This window comes from Hordeum vulgare, chromosome 6H (genome assembly GCF_904849725.1).
Source record: "Hordeum vulgare subsp. vulgare chromosome 6H, MorexV3_pseudomolecules_assembly, whole genome shotgun sequence".
NCBI classification, from domain to species: Eukaryota; Viridiplantae; Streptophyta; class Magnoliopsida; order Poales; family Poaceae; genus Hordeum; species Hordeum vulgare.
Genome location: NC_058523.1, coordinates 202,720,032 through 202,736,360, shown reverse-complemented (window position 1 = coordinate 202,736,360; position 16,329 = coordinate 202,720,032). Strand labels below are relative to the sequence as shown.

At 44.1% G+C, this 16,329-nt stretch overlaps 1 pseudogene; it reads right to left on the bottom strand.

Annotated features, from left to right (window-relative positions):
* Positions 1-204: 204 nt before the first annotated feature.
* Positions 205-9,843, bottom strand: LOC123405304 (annotated as a pseudogene).
* Between the last annotated feature and the right edge of the window lie 6,486 nt (positions 9,844-16,329).

The following is a 16,329-nucleotide window of genomic DNA, read 5'->3' as shown; positions in this document are numbered from 1 at the left end:
CTAGACATGCACAAATTTCTCCATTTAAGACAAAAACTAAAATCTGGCCAAAACTCTTTTAACACCACAAAAAATTAACTGAAGTAAGCACTGTATTATATTGCAGATCTCCTATTAGAATCCATAATCTTTAACTATATTAACTAATTATGATCAAAATATAAACAACTCATCTCCTGAGTCTCGCAACCTAAAGAGCACATATCATTTGAAGCATTTCGCATCCAACAACGTCCTGCCCTCGAACGGCTCTAGGTCCTCAATCATGGTGCTCGCGCGCTCCTTCTGCGCCGCATCACAGAGATCAACCTTTGTCCAGTCATAGAGGGCCATGTCATACACCTCGTCCATGAAAAACTTGGGATACCAAGGTCTTGGAAGAGCCAAAGCCCCTTGCCCTTGAAAGGTGGTTCGGAGCCCATCACAAGCATCTTCCAAAAAGCGTACTTGCGGCACAAGTCCATCAGTTGCAGGAATCCACGCACCTTGTGTTAGAAATATGCCCTAGAGGCAATGATAAAATAGTTATTATTATATTTCCTGTTTCAAGATAATCGTTTATTATCCATGCTATAATTGTATTGAATGAAAGCTTAGCTACATGTGTGGATATATAGACAAAACAATGCCCTAGTAAGCCTCTAGTTGACTAGCCAGTTGATCAAGGATGGTTAAGGTTTTCTGACCATATACAAGTGTTGCCACTTGATGACTGGATCACATCATTAGGAGAATGATGTGATGGACAAGACCCAAACTATGAACGTAGCATATGATCGTGTCATTTTGTTGCCATTGTTTTCTGCGTGTCAAGTATTCATTCCTATGACCATGAGATCATGTAACTCACTGACACTGGAGGAATACCTTGTGTGTATCAAACGTCGCAACGTTACTGGGTGACTATAAAGGTGCTCTACAGGTATCCCCGAAGGTGTCCGTTGAGTTAGCATGGATCAAGACTCGGATTTGTCACTCCGTATGACGGAGAGGTATCTCGGGGCCCACTCGGTAATACAACATCACATATAAGCCTTACAAGCAAAGTGGCTAATGTGTTAGTCATGGGATATTGTATTATGGAACGAGTAAAGAGACTTGCCGGTAATGAGATTGAAATAGGTATAGGGATACCGACGATCAAATCTCGGGCAAGTAACATACCGAAGGTCAAAGGGAATGATATACAGAATTATATGAATCCTTGGCACAAAGGTTCAACCGATAAGATCTTCATGGAATATGTAGGATCCAATATGGACATACAGGTCCCGCTGTTGGATATTGACTGGGGAGTGTCTCAGGTCATGTCTGCATAGTTCTCGAAACCGCAGGGTTTGCACACTTAAGGTTCGATGATGTTTCGGTATAGTTGAGTTATAGGTGTTGGTGACCGAAGGTTGTTCGGATTCTCGGATGAGATCACGGACGTCATGAGGGTTTACGGAATGGTCCGGAAACGAAGATTGATATATAGGATTGTTTCATTTGGTCTTCGGAAAGATTTCGGGCATTACCGACAGTGTACCGGGAGTGACGAATAGGTTCCGAGTTTTTGCCGGGAGGGGCCCACCCACCCGGGAGTGAGCCTAATAGCCCAAGGGTGGCGCACCAGCCCTTAGTGGGCTGGTGAGTCGAGCCCAAGTGGGCTATGTCGGCTAGGAGAAAAAAACAAAGGAAAAGAAAAGAAAAAAGAGAGGGAGGTGGGAAGGAAGGAGGGACTCCTCCTTCCCAAACCGAATTGGAGTTGGAGTCTCCTCCTCGTCTCTCGGCCGGTGCCCTAGGGGCTCCCTTGAGCCCCAAGGCTAGCCCCTCCCCTCCTCCTATATATACTAGAGGTTTTAGGGTTTTTGAAAAACAACTTTGCCACGTGCAACCCTAGACTTCTACTTCGTAGTTTTTCCTCTAGATCGGTTTTTTGCTGAGCTCGGGCGGAGCCCTGCAGGAATAGATCATCACCATCACCGGCGCACCGTCACACTTCCGGAGAACTGATCTACCTCCCCATCTCTCTTACTGGATCAAGAAGGCGGAGATTGTCATCAAGCTGTACGTGTGTTGAACGCAGAGGTGCCGTCCGTTCGGCGCTAGATCGAAACGTATCGTGGGACGGTGCTGATTTGAATCACGAAGCTGTTCCACTACATCAACTGCGTTTCTTAACGCTTCTTGCTTAGCTATCTACAATGGTATGTGGACCCGATCTCCCTCTCGTAGATGAATATCAGCATGATAGGTCTTCGTGTGCGTAGGAAATTTTTAGTTTCCCATGCAACATTCCCCAATAGTGGCATCATGAGCTAGGTTCATGCGTAGATGTAATCTCGAGTAGAACACAAAAGTTTTTGTGGGCGTTGATGTTTGATTTGTTGCATTCCTTAGTATTTTCTCGATTCGGCGGTATTGTTGGATTGAAGCGGCCCGGACCAACCATACTCGTACGCTTACAAGAGACCGGTTTCATCGACTAACATGCAACTCGTTGCATAAAGATGAATGGCGGGTGCCTGTTTTCTTCAACTTTAGTTGAATTGGATTTGACCGAGGCGATCCTTGGAGAAAGGTTAAATAGCAATCTGCACATCTCCATTGTGGTTTTGCGTAAGTAAGATACGATCATACTAGATACCCATAGCAGCCACGTAAAACATGCAACAACAAATTAGAGGACGTCTAACTTGTTTTTGTAGGGTATGCATGTGATGTGATATGGTCAAAGACATGATGTGATATATTGGATGTATGAGAAGATCATGTTGTAATATTTAAATATCGACTTGCACGTCGATGCTACGGCAACCGGCAGGAGCCATAGGGTTGTCTTTAAACTAACGTTTGTGTTTGCAGATGCGTTTACTATATTGCTAGGTTGTAGCTTTAGTAGTAATAGCATACATAGCACGACAACCTCGATGGTGGCATGATGATGGAGATCATGATGATGGAGATCATGGTGTGGCGCCGGTGACGATGAAGATCATGCCAGTGCTTTGGTGATGGAGATTAAGAAGCACAAGATCATGGCCATATCATGTCACTTATGAATTGCATGTGATGTTAATCCTTTTATGCACCTTATCTTGCTTAGAACGATGGTAGCATTATAAGGTGATCCCTCACTAAATTTCAAGATAAAATTTTGTTCTCCCCGACTGTGCACCGCTATGAAAGTTCGTCGTTTCGAGACACCACGTGATGATCGGGTGTGATAGACTCAACGTTCACATACAACGGGTGCAAAATAGTTGCACACGCGGAACACTCGGGTTAAAATTGACGAGTCTAGAATGTGCGGACATGGCCTGAGAACACAAGAGACCGAAAGGTCGAGCATGAACCGTATAGTTGATATGATTAGCATAGAGATGTTTACCACTGAAACTACACTCAACTCACGTGATGATCGGACTTGAGTTAGTGAATTTGGATCATGCCACACTCAAGTAACTAGAGGGATATCTACTTGAGTGGGAGTTTATTAGTAATTTGATTAGTTAAGCTCTAATTATATTGAACATAGTCTAAGTCCACTTTGCAATATTTTATGTTGAAGATCAATGCCTCACGCAGTAGCAACCCTGATCAGTCTATGCTTGCAAGATGTAGGAGAATTCGTCTGTCACTGAACATGTGCTCAAAACGTCTGGGTACTCAAACCGTCTAGCTGAGCTGGGAGTTGAACTTCCACAAGAGGCTATCACTGACAGAATTCTTCAATCACTGCCACCTAGCTATAAGAGCTTTGTGTTGAACTATAACATGCAAGGGATGAACAAGTCACCGACGAGTTATTCGCGATGCTGAAAGTCGCAGAGTCAGAACTCCGGAAAGAACACCAAGTGTTGATGATCAATAAGACCACTGGTTTCAAGAGAAACGGCAAAGGCAAGAAGGGTAACTCCAAGAAGAGCGGCAAAACTATTCCCAATCCAACGAAGAAACCCAAGGCTGGACCTAAGCCGGAAACAGAGTGCTATTATTGTAAGGGCATGGGTCACTGGAATCGCAACTGCCCCAAGTATTTGGCTGAGAAGAAGGCGGCCAACGCCAAACTAGGTATATGTGATATACATGTTATTGATGTGTACCTAACCAACTCTCGTAGTAGTGCCTGGGTATTTGATATCAGTTCTATTTCTCATATTCGCAACTCAAAGCAGGAACTGTGGAATAAACGAAGGCTGGCAAAGGATGAAGTGATGATGCGCGTGGGAAATGGTTCCAAGGTTGATGCAATCGCCATCGGCACAATCTCACTTCGGTTACCATTTGGATTAGTTACGAACTTAAATAATTGTTATTTAGTTCCTGCGTTAAGCATGAACATTATATGTGGATCTTGTTTATTGCGAGACAGTTACTCATTTAAGTCAGAGAATAATGGTTGTTCTATTTTATGAGTAATATCTTTTATGGTCATGCACCCAGTGTGAGGGGTTTGTTCATATTGAATCTTGATTGTGATGATACACATATACATAACATTGAGACCAAAAGATGTAGGGTTAACAATGATAGCGCCACCTTTTTGTGCCACTGCCGCTTAGGTCATATTGGTGTAAAGCGCATGAAGAAGCTCCATGCTGATGGACTTTTGGAGTCACTTGATTTTGAATCACTTGACACGTGTGAACCATGCCTCATGGGCAAGATGACTAAGACTCCGTTCTCCGGAACAATGGAGCATGCAAGTGACTTGTTGGAGATCATACATACTTATGTGTTCGGTCCAATGAGTGTGGAGGCACGCGGCGAATATCATTATTTTCTCACCTTCACTGATGATTTGAGTAGGTATGGATATATATACTTGATGAAGCACATGTTTGAAACGTTTGAAAAGTTCAAGCAATTTTAGAGTGAAGTTGAAAACCATCGTAACAAGAAGATCAACGTCCTACGATCTGCTCGAGGGGGCGAATATCTGAGTAGAGTTTGGTGCTCACTTAAGACAATGTGGAATCGTTTCACAGTTGACACCGCCTGGAACACCACATCGTAATGGTGTGTCCGAACGTCGTAATCGTACTTTGTTATATATGGTGCGATCTATGATGCCTCTTATCATTTGCTATTATCGTTTTGGGGTTATGCATTAGAGACAGCTGCATTCACTTTAAATAGGGCACCATCAAAATCCGTTGAGACGACACCATATGAGCTATGGCATGGCAAGAAGCCAAAGTTGTCGTTTCTTAAAGTTTGGGGATGCGATGCTTATGTCAAAAAGCTTTAGCCTGAAAAGCTGGAACCCAAAGCGGAAAAGTGCGTCTTCATAGGTTACCCAAAAGAGATACTTGGGTACACCTTCTATCTCAGTCCGAGAGCAAACTGTTTGTTGCTAAGAACAAAGCTTTGCTTGAGAAGGAGTTTCTCTCGAAAGAATTGAGTGGGAGGAAGATAGAACTTGATGAGGTTGTGGAACCTGTGCTCCAACAGGATGGTGGCACAGGGCAGAGAGAAATCTCTGTCGAGGCAACACCTGTTGTAGAGGAATGTAATGGTGATGATCATGAAGCTTCGAATCATGTTACTATCGGACTTCGTAGGTTCACAAGATCACGTACTGCTCCTGAGTGGTACGGGAATCCTGTCTTATCTATCTTGTTGTTAGACAACAATGAGCCTGCGAATTATGAAGAAGCAATGGTGGGCCTAGATTCCAACAAATGGTTAGAGGCCATGAAGTCCGAGATAGGATCTATGTATGAAAACAAAGTATGAACTTTGGAAGTATTACCTGAAGGTCGCAAGGCTATTTAGAACAAATGGATCTTTAAGAAGAAGACGAACGCGGACGGTAGTGCAACCGTTTATAAAGCTCGTATTGTGGCAAAGGGTTTTTCACAAGTTCAAGGAGTTGACTACGATGAGACGTTCTCACTGGTAGCGATGCTTAAGTCCGTTCGAATCATGTTAGCAATAGCTGAGATGGATGTCAAAACAACATTCCTTAATGGTTTTCTTAAGGAAGAGTTGTGTATGATGCAACCTGAAGGTTTTGTCGATCCAAAGAATGCTAACAAAGTATGCAAGCTCCGTCGAGCCATTTATGGACTGGTGCAAGCATCTCGGAGTTGGAATAAGCGCTTTGATGAGGTGATCAAGGCATTTGGGTTTATACAAGTTGTTGGAGAATCTTGTATTTACAAGAAAATGAGTGGGAGCTCTGTAGCGTTTCTAATATTATATGTGGATGACATATTACTGATTGGAAACAATGTGGAGTTTTTAGAGAGCGTAAAGGATTACTTGAACAAATGTTTTTCAATGAAAGACCTAGGAGAAGCTGCTTACTTATTAGGCATTAAGATCTATAGGGATAGATCGAGGCGCCTAATAGGACTTTCACAAAGCACATACCTTGATAAAGTTTTGAATAAGTTCAAAATGGAGCATTCCAAGAAGGGGTTCTTGCCAGTGTTACAAGGTATAAAGTTGAGTAATACTCAGTGTCCAGTAACTGCGGAAGATAGAGAAAATATGAGTACCGTCCCCTATGCTTCAGCCATAGGGTCTATCATGTATGGAATGTTGAGCACTAGACCGGACGTCAGCCTGGCCATAAGTATGGCAGGCAGGTTTAAAAGTGATCCAGGAGTGGAACACTGGGCGGCGGTCAAGAATATTCTGAAGTACCTCAAAAGGACTAAGGAAATGTTTCTCGTTTATGAAGGTGACGAAGAGCTCGTCGTAAAGGGTTACGTTGATGCAAGCTTTAACACTGATCCGGATGACTCTAAGTCTCACACTGGATACATATTTATTCTTAATGGCGGTGTGGTAAGCTGGTGCAGTTCCAAGCAAAGCGTCGTAGCAGCTTCTACATGTGACGTGGAGTACATGGCTATCTTGGAGGCAGCTAAGGAGGGTGTCTGGATGAAGAAAATCCAATAACTCTGTTCTGTGACAACACTGGTGCCATTTCTCTAGCAAAGGAACCAAGGTTTCACAAGAAGACTAGACACATCAAACAACACTTCAACCTCATCCGCGACTATGTCGATGGAGAGGATGTAAATATTTGCAAAGTGCACACAGATCTGAGTGTTGTAGATCCTCTGACTAAACCTCTTCCACGAGCGAAGCATGAAACTGTATGGGTGTTAGATTCATTCCTATGTAAATCGCATAGCGATGTGAGACTAGATTATTGAATCTAGTGCAAGTGAGAGACTGTTGGAAATATGCCCTAGAGGCAATGATAAAATAGTTATTATTATATTTCCTTTTTCAATATAATAGTTTATTATCCATGCTATAATTGTATTGAATGAAAGCTTAGATACATGTGTGGATATATGGACAAAACAATGTCCATAGTAAGCCTCTAGTTGACTAGCAAGTTGATCAAGGATGGTTAAGGTTTTCTGACCATATGCAAGCGTTGTCACTTGATGACTAGATCACATCATCACGAGAATGATGTGATGGACAAGACCCAAACTATGAACGTAGCTTGTGATCGTGTCATTTTGTTGCTATTGTTTTCTGCGTGTCAAGTGTTCATTCCTATGACCATGAGATCATGTAACTCACTGACACCGAAGGAATACCTTGTGTGTATCTGTCACAACGTTACTGGGTGACTATAAAGCTGCTCTATAGGTATCTCCGAAGGTGTCCGTTGAGTTAGCATGGATCACGATTAGGATTTGTCACTCCGTGTGACGTTGAGGTATCTCGGGGCCCACTCGGTAATACAACATCACATACAAGCCTTGCAAGCAATGTGGCTAATGTGTTATTCATGGGATCTTGTATTACGGAACAAGTAGAGACTTGCCAGTAACGAGATTCAAATAGGTATAGGGATACCGACGATCAAATCTCGGGCAAGTAACATACCGAAGGACAAAGGGAATGATATACGGGATTATATGAATCCTTGGCGCAGAGGTTCAACCGATAAGATCTTCGGGGAATATGTAGGATCCAATATGGACATCCAGGTACCGTTGTTGGATATTGACCAGGGAGTGTCTCAGGTCATGTCTGCATAGTTCTCGAACCCGCAGGGTCTGCACACTTAAGGTTCGATGACGTTTCGGTATAGTTGAGTTATAGGTGTTGGTGACCGAAGGTTGTTCGGAGTCCCGAATGAGATCACGGACATCACGAGGGTTTCCGGAATGGTCCGGAAACGAAGATTGACATATTGGATTGTTTCATTTGGTCTCCGGAAAGATTTTGGACATTACCAGCAGTGTACCGGGAGTGACGAATGAGTTCTGAGTTTTTACCGGGAGGGGCCCACCCACCCGGCAGTGAGCCTAATATCCCAAGGGTGGCGCACCAGCCCTTAGTGGGCTGTTGAGTCCAGCCCACGTGGGTTATGTCGGCTAGGATAAAAAAACCAAAGGAAAAAAAGAGAGGGAGGTGGGAAGGAAGGAGGGGACTCCTCCTTCCCAAACCGAATTGGAGTTGGAGTCTCCTCCTCCTCTCTGGGCCAGCGCCCTAGGTGCTCCCTTGAGCCCCAAGGCTAGCCCCTCCCCTCCTCCTATATATACTAGAGGTTTTAGGGTTTTTGAAAAACAACTTTTCCACGTGCAAGCCTAAACCTCTACTTCTTAGTTTTTCCTCTAGATCGGTTTTTGCGGAGCTCGGGCGGAGCCGTGCAGGAATAGATCGTCACCATCATCGGCGCGCCGTCACGCTGCCGGAGAACTCATCTACTTCCCTGTCTCTCTTGCTGGATCAAGAAGGTAGAGATCATCATCGAGCTGTACGTGTGCTGAACGCGGAGGTGCCGTCTGTTCGGCGCTAGATCAGAACGGATCGTGAGACAACGGTGATTTGAATCACGAAGCTGTTTCACTACATCAACCGCGTTTCTTAATGCTTCCCGCTTAGTGATCTACAAGGGTATGTGGATCTGATCTCCCTCTCGTAGATTAACATCACCATGATATGTCTTCGTGTGTGTAGGAAATTTTTTGTTTCCCATGCAACGTTCCCCAATACCTTGTTCATCGTCACAAAGGACACGGTGTTCTCCTCGTTGTACTTGAAGTCGCGAAACCACATGGAGTAGCTCTCCAGGTCATACATGTCATAGAAACCTGCAACACAAAGAGATTATGATTGATGAGTAACTTGATGTGGTTGCAATTTTTTACTGGATTTTACTCCAATGTGAAAGCACAATTTCTCCCTAAGGCGGTTTTGGTAATTAATAACAACATACGTGTCATTGAACTAATGATTCTATCCAAGTATATTTCAAAGATGCATTGGCTAAAGGATTGTGAGGAGATACCCCTTGATGCAAGAAAAGGAATATGATTGGCCAATATTCAAGCTTCAAGACTCTACATTTTATATTTGTGAGAAATCACATTTGAGTCCATAGGAAAGACAATACTATTAAAAGTGGGTGAGGTATGTATGATGAAATGGTTGCTCAAGTGCTTAGAGATAGCCACCAAAAATACTCACCATTCCCTACAAAATTCTTTGTCCAAAGCCTAAAAATAAAATCATTCCACCAACAATTTCCACTCGACCCTACCTATTTTTCGAGAGACACAACCTATGCCAAACCCTAGAATATCGGTACCACCAACTTTCACTTTGGTGCCACCAAAAATCAGTGACCAACTTTCTGGTATGTCGATTTCAAGAATCAGAATTTCCGAGTTCTGAAATCGGTCTCACCGAGATTTGGAAACTGTCTTAGGTCACCATATTGATACTACCGAGATTCCTGTATCGGTCTCACCGAGAATTCAAAAGTTACAACATTTAGTGCAACTCGGTGCCACCGAGATTCATTTCTGTTTCACCAAGTTGGGCAATAACGTTGTAACGTTTGGATTTTAGGATATGTCTATATATACCCATCCACGACCTCTCATTCGCAAAGGAAGCACTCAGAACACACACACACACACTTGCCATATCCATTTTTTTTAGAGAGAGCCACCTACTCATATGTTGAGATCAAGATATTCCAATCCATCCATTATAAACTTGATCTCTACCCTCCCCAATTTCCTTTCCACCAAATCAATCTCTTCCACCCGTGCCAAATCCGTGAGAGAATGATTGAGTGTTGAGGAGACTATCTTTTGAAGCACGAGAGCAACGAGTTCATCGTTCTACCGCATCTATTACCTTTTGGAGGGTGGTGCCTCCTAGATTGGTTAGTCTCACTTAGAAGACTCCTACTTCGTGTTGTGGAGTTGAGTTAAGAAGTTTGTAAGAGCAAGGAGATCGCTACCTCGTGAAGATCTACCCCAAGTGAGGCTAGTCATGTGTGGACGTAAGCCATGGTGGAATAGACAAGGCCACTTCTTCATGGACCCCTTGTGGGTGGAGCCTTCCGCGGACTCTCACACCATTACCCTCCGTGGGTTGAAGTCTCCACTAACATGGACGCGATAGCACCACGTATCAGAACCACACCAAAAATCATCGTGTCAACCTTTGTGTTTCATCTTCCTAACCCTACCCTTTAATTATATTTGCATGTCTTTACTTTTCGTTGCAATACTATTAGATATACATGTGTAGGGTGTGCTTGACTTGCTACAACTGCTAAAAGTGGCCCACAACTAAAATTGGGAAAATGCTAAGTTTTTATTTGGTCAAGTAGTCTAATCATCCTCCCTCTCGATATACTTCGGATCCTACAAGTGGTATCCGAGATTTGGTCTCCATTGCATTGGTTTCATAACCTAGAAGAGTATTGCATCTAGTGAGGGAAATTACCACTGTAGAGGTCCATATTTTGATGGTACAAACTTTGCTAGTTGGAAGCATAAGATGAAAATGCATATTCTTGGCCATAACCCTGCCGTTTGGGTTGTTGTTCGTGTTTGATTGCAAGGTGATTTCTTCGCGATGGAAAGGAACGAGATCCCGAAACGATTGCGTAAGAATTGAAGATGTTGCAATACAACGCTCAAGCATGCGACATTCTATTCAAGTGCATGTGCCCCAAAGAATTCAACAAAATAAGTAGTCTTGAGAATGCCAAGGAAATTTGGGACACTTTTATTGATATGCACGAAGGTACCAAATCCGTTAGGGAATCTAAGTTCGATGTGCTACAAAGCCATCTTGACAAGTTCAAGATGAAGGATGGTGAAGGAGTCGCTAAGATGTACTCTAGGCTAGCTCTCATCACATATGAGATCGTTGGCTTAGGAAGCAAAGAGACGACCGACAAATTCATCATCAAGAAGATACTTAGACCCTTGGATGGATAGTACGACATCGTGTGCACATTTATCCAAATGATGCCAAGCTACAAGGATCTCAAGCCAACAGAAGCCATTGGAAGGATTGTCGCTCATGAAATGTCACTCAAGTGTTGGAATTATGCCCTAGAGACAATAATAAATGTATAGTTATTATTATAATTCCTGTATCAAGATAATAGTTTATTATCCATGCTATAAGTGTATTGAATGAAGACTCATTTACATGTGTGGATACATAGAAAAAACACCGTCCCTAGCATGCCTCTAGTTGGCTAGCCAGTTGATCAATGATAGTCAGTGTCTTCTGATTATGAACAAGGTGTTGTTGCTTGATAACTGGATCACGTCATTGGGAGAATCACGTGATGGACTAGACCCAAACTAATAGACCTAGCATGTTGATCGTGTCATTTTGTTGCTACTGTTTTCTGCGTGTCAAGTATTTATTCCTATGACCATGAGATCATGTAACTTACTGACACCGGAGGAATGCTTTGTGTGTATCAAACGTCGCAACGTAACTGGGTGACTATAAAGATACTCTACAGGTATCTCCAAAGGTGTTAGTTGAGTTAGTATGGATCAAGACTGGGATTTGTCACTCCGTGTGACGGAGAGGTATCTCGGGGCCCACTCGGTAATGCAACATCACACACAAGCCTTGCAAGCAATGTAACTTAGTGTAAGTTGCGGGATCTTGTATTACAGAACGAGTAAAGAGACTTGCCGGTAAACGAGATTGAAATAGGTATGCGGATACTGACGATCGAATCTCGGGCAAGTAACATACCGAAGGACAAAGGGAATGGCATACGGGATTAGACGAATCCTTGGCACTGAGGTTCAAACGATAAGATCTTCGTAGAATATGTAGGATCCAATATGGGCATCCAGGTCCCGCTATTGGATATTGACCGAGGTGTCTCCCGGGTCATGTCTACATAGTTCTCGAACCCGCAGGGTCTGCACACTTAAGGTTCGACGTTGTTTTATGCGTATTTGAGTTATATGGTTGGTTACCGAATGTTGTTCGGAGTCCCGGATGAGATCACGGACGTCACGAAGGTTTCCGGAATGGTCCGGAAACGAAGATTGATATATAGGATGACCTCATTTGATTACCGGAAGGTTTTCGGAGTTACCGGGAATGTACCGGGAATGACAAATGGGTTCCGGGAGTTCACCGGGGGGGGGGGGGGCAACCCACCCCGGGGAAGCCCATATGCATTGGGGGAGGCACACCAGCCCTTAGTTCGCTGGTGGGACAGCCCACAAGTGCCCAATGCGCCAAGAGAAGAAAAATCAAGAGGAAAGAAAAAAAGGGAAGGAGGTGGGAAGGAAGGGGGACTCCTCCCACCAAACCAAGTCCAACTCGGTTTGGGGGGGGGGGAGTCCTCCCCCCCTTTGGCTCGGCCGACTCCTTGGGGGTCCTTGGACCCCAAGGCAAGGCCCCCCTCCCTCCTCCTATATATATGGAGCAATTAGGGCTGATTTGAGACGACTTTCTCACGGCTGCCCGACCACATACCTCCACGGTTTTTCCTCTAGATCGCGTTTCTGCGGAGCTCGGGCGGAGCCCTGCTGAGACAAGGTCATCACCAACCTCCGGAGCGCCGTCACGCTGCCGGAGAACTCTTCTACCTCTCCGTCTCTCTTGCTGGATCAAGAAGGCCGAGGTCATCGTCGAGCTGTACGTGTGCTGAACGCGGAGGTGCCGTCCGTTCGGTACTAGATCGTGGGACTCATCGCGGGATTGTTCGCGGGGCGGATCGAGGGACGTGAGGACGTTCCACGACATCAACCGCGTTCTCTAACGCTTCTGCTGTACGATCTACAAGGGTACGTAGATCACTCATCCTCTCTCGTAGATGGACATCACCATGATAGGTCTTCGTGCGCGTAGGAAATTTTTTGTTTCCCATGCGACGTTCCCCAACAGTGGCATCATGAGCTAGGTTCATGCATAGATGTCTTCTCGAGTAGAACACAAAAGGTTTTGTGGGCGGTGATGTGCGCTTTGCTGCCCTCCTTAGTCTTTTCTTGATTCCGCGGTATTGTTGGATTGAAGCGGCTTGGACCGACATTACTCGTACGCTTACGAGAGACTGGTTTCATCGTTACGAGTAACCCCCTTTGCTCAAAGATGACTGGCAAGTGACGGTTTCTCCAACTTTAGTTGAATCGGATTTGACCGAGGAGGTCCTTGGATGAGGTTAAATAGCAACTCATATATCTCCGTTGTGGTGTTTGCGTAAGTAAGATGCGATCCTACTAGATACCCTTGGTCACCACGTAAAATATGCAACAACAATATTAGAGGACGTCTAACTTGTTTTTGCAGGGTATGATTGTGATGTGATATGGCCAACGATGTGATGTGATATATTGGATGTATGAGATGATCATGTTGTAATAGAAATATCGACTTGCATGTCGATGGTACGGCAACCGGTAGGAGCCATAGGGTTGTCTTTATACTAACGTTTGTGCTTGCAGATGCGTTTACTATTTTGCTAGGATGTAGCTTTAGTAGTAATAGCATGAGTAGCACGACAACCCCGATGGCAACACGTTGATGGATGATCATGGTGTGGCGCCGGTGACAAGAAGATCGTGCCGGTGCTTTGGTGATGGAGATCAAGAAGCACGTGATGATGGCCATATCATGTCACTTATGAATTGCATGTGATGTTAATCCTTTTATGCACCTTATCTTGCTTAGAACGACGGTAGCATTATGAGGTGATCTCTCACTAAAATTTCAAGACGAAATTGTGTTCTCCCCGACTGTGCACCGTTGCTACAGTTCGTCGTTTCGAGACACCACGTGATGATCGGGTGTGATAGACTCAACGTTCACATACAACGGGTGCAAAACAGTTGCGCACGCGGAACACTCGGGTTAAGCTTGACGAGCCTAGCATGTGCAGACATGGCCTCGGAACACATGGGACCGAAAGGTCGATCGTGAATCATATAGTTGATATGATTAGCATAGGGATGCTTACCACTGAAACTATACCCAACTCACGTGATGATCGGACTTGGGATAGTGTAAGTGGATCATGAACCACTCAAATGACTAGAGAGATGTACTTTTTGAGTGGGAGTTTAGCATATAATTTGATTAAGTTGAACTCTAATTATCTTGAACATAGTCTAAGTCCACTTTGAATATATTTGTGTTGTAGATCATGGCTCACGCGACAGTCATCCTGAATTTTAATACGTTCCTAGAGAAAGCTAAGTTGAAAGATGATGGAAGCAACTTTGTAGACTGGGCTCGTAATCTTAAGCTAATCTTACAAGCTGGGAAGAAGGATTATGTCCTTAATGCTGCGCTAGGAGATGAACCACCCGCTACGGCTGATCAGGATGTTAAGAACGCTTGGTTAGCATGTAAGGAGGACTACTCAATAGTTCAATGTGCAGTCTTGTATGGCTTAGAACCGGGACTTCAACGTCACTTTGAGCGTCATGGAGCATTTGAGATGTTCCAGGAGTTGGAGTTTATCTTTCAGAAGAACGCCCGGATCGAGAGGTATGAGACCTCTGATAAATTCTATGCTTGCAAGATGGTGGAAAACTCGTCTGTCAGTGAACATGTGCTCAAAATGTCTGGGTACTCAAAACGTCTAGCTGAGCTGGGGATTGAACTTCCGCAAGAGGCTATCACTGACAGAATCCTACAATCACTGCCGCCAAGCTATAAAGGCTTTGTGTTGAACTACAACATGCAAGGGATGAACAAGTCTCCCGGCGAGTTGTTTGCGATGCTGAAAGTCGCAGAGTCTGAACTCCGTAAAGAGCATCAAGTGTTGATGGTGAGCAAGACCACTAGTTTCAAGAGAAACGGCAAAGGCAAGAAGGGCAATTCGAAGAAGAGCGGCAAGCCTGTTGCCAATCCGCCGAAGAAACCCAAGGCTGGACCTAAGCCTGAAACAGAGTGCTTCTATTGCAAGGGTATGGGTCACTGGAAGCGCAATTGCCCCAAGTATCTGGCAGATAAGAAGGCGGGCAAAGAAAAATCAGGTATATTTGATATACATGTTATTGATGTGTACTTAACCGGCTCTCGTAGTAGTGCCTGGGTATTCGATACCGGTTCTGTTGCTCACATTTGCAACTCGAAACAGGAACTGCGGAATAGACAAAGGCTGGCGAAAGACGAAGTGACGATGCGCGTAGGAAATGGTTCCAAGGTTGATGCAATCGCCGTCGGCACAGTGTCACTTCAGCTATCATCGGGATTAGTGATGAACTTAAATCATTGTTATTTAGTGCCTGCGTTGAGCATGAACATTATATCTGGATCTTGTTTATTGCGAGACGGTTACTCTTTTAAGTCTGAGAATAATGGTTGTTCTATTTCTATGAGTAACATCTTTTATGGTCATGCACCAAATGTGAGAGGATTGTTCATATTGAATCTTGATAGCGATACGCATATACATAACATTGAGACCAAAAGAGTTAGAGTAAACAATGATAGCGCCATATTTTTGTGGCACTGCCGCTTGGGTCATATTGGTGTAAAGCGCATGAAGAAACTCCATGCTGATGGACTTTTGGAGTCACTAGACTTTGATTCACTTGACACGTGCGAACCATGCCTCATGGGCAAGATGACTAAAACTCCCTTCTCCGGAACAATGGAGCGTGCAAGTGACTTGTTGGAAATCATACATACCGATGTATGTGGTCCAATGAGCGTAGAGGCACGCGGCGGATATCGTTATTTTCTCACCTTCACTGACGTTTTGAGTAGATATGGTTATGTCTACTTGATGAAGCACAAGTCTGAAACATTTGAAAAGTTCAAGCAATTTCAGAGTGAAGTGGAAAATCATCGTAACAAGAAGATCAAGTTCCTGCGATCTGATCGTGGGGGTGAATATCTGAGTTTCGAGTTTGGTGCTCACTTAAGACAATGTGGAATTGTTTCGCAGTTAGCACCGCCTGGAACACCACAGCGTAATGGTGTGTCCGAACGTCGTAATCGTACTTTGTTAGAGATGGTGCGATCTATGATGTCTCTTAGTGATTTGCCGTTATCATTTTGGGGTTATGCATTAGAAACAGCTGCATTCACTTTAAATAGGGCACCATCAAAATCCGTTGA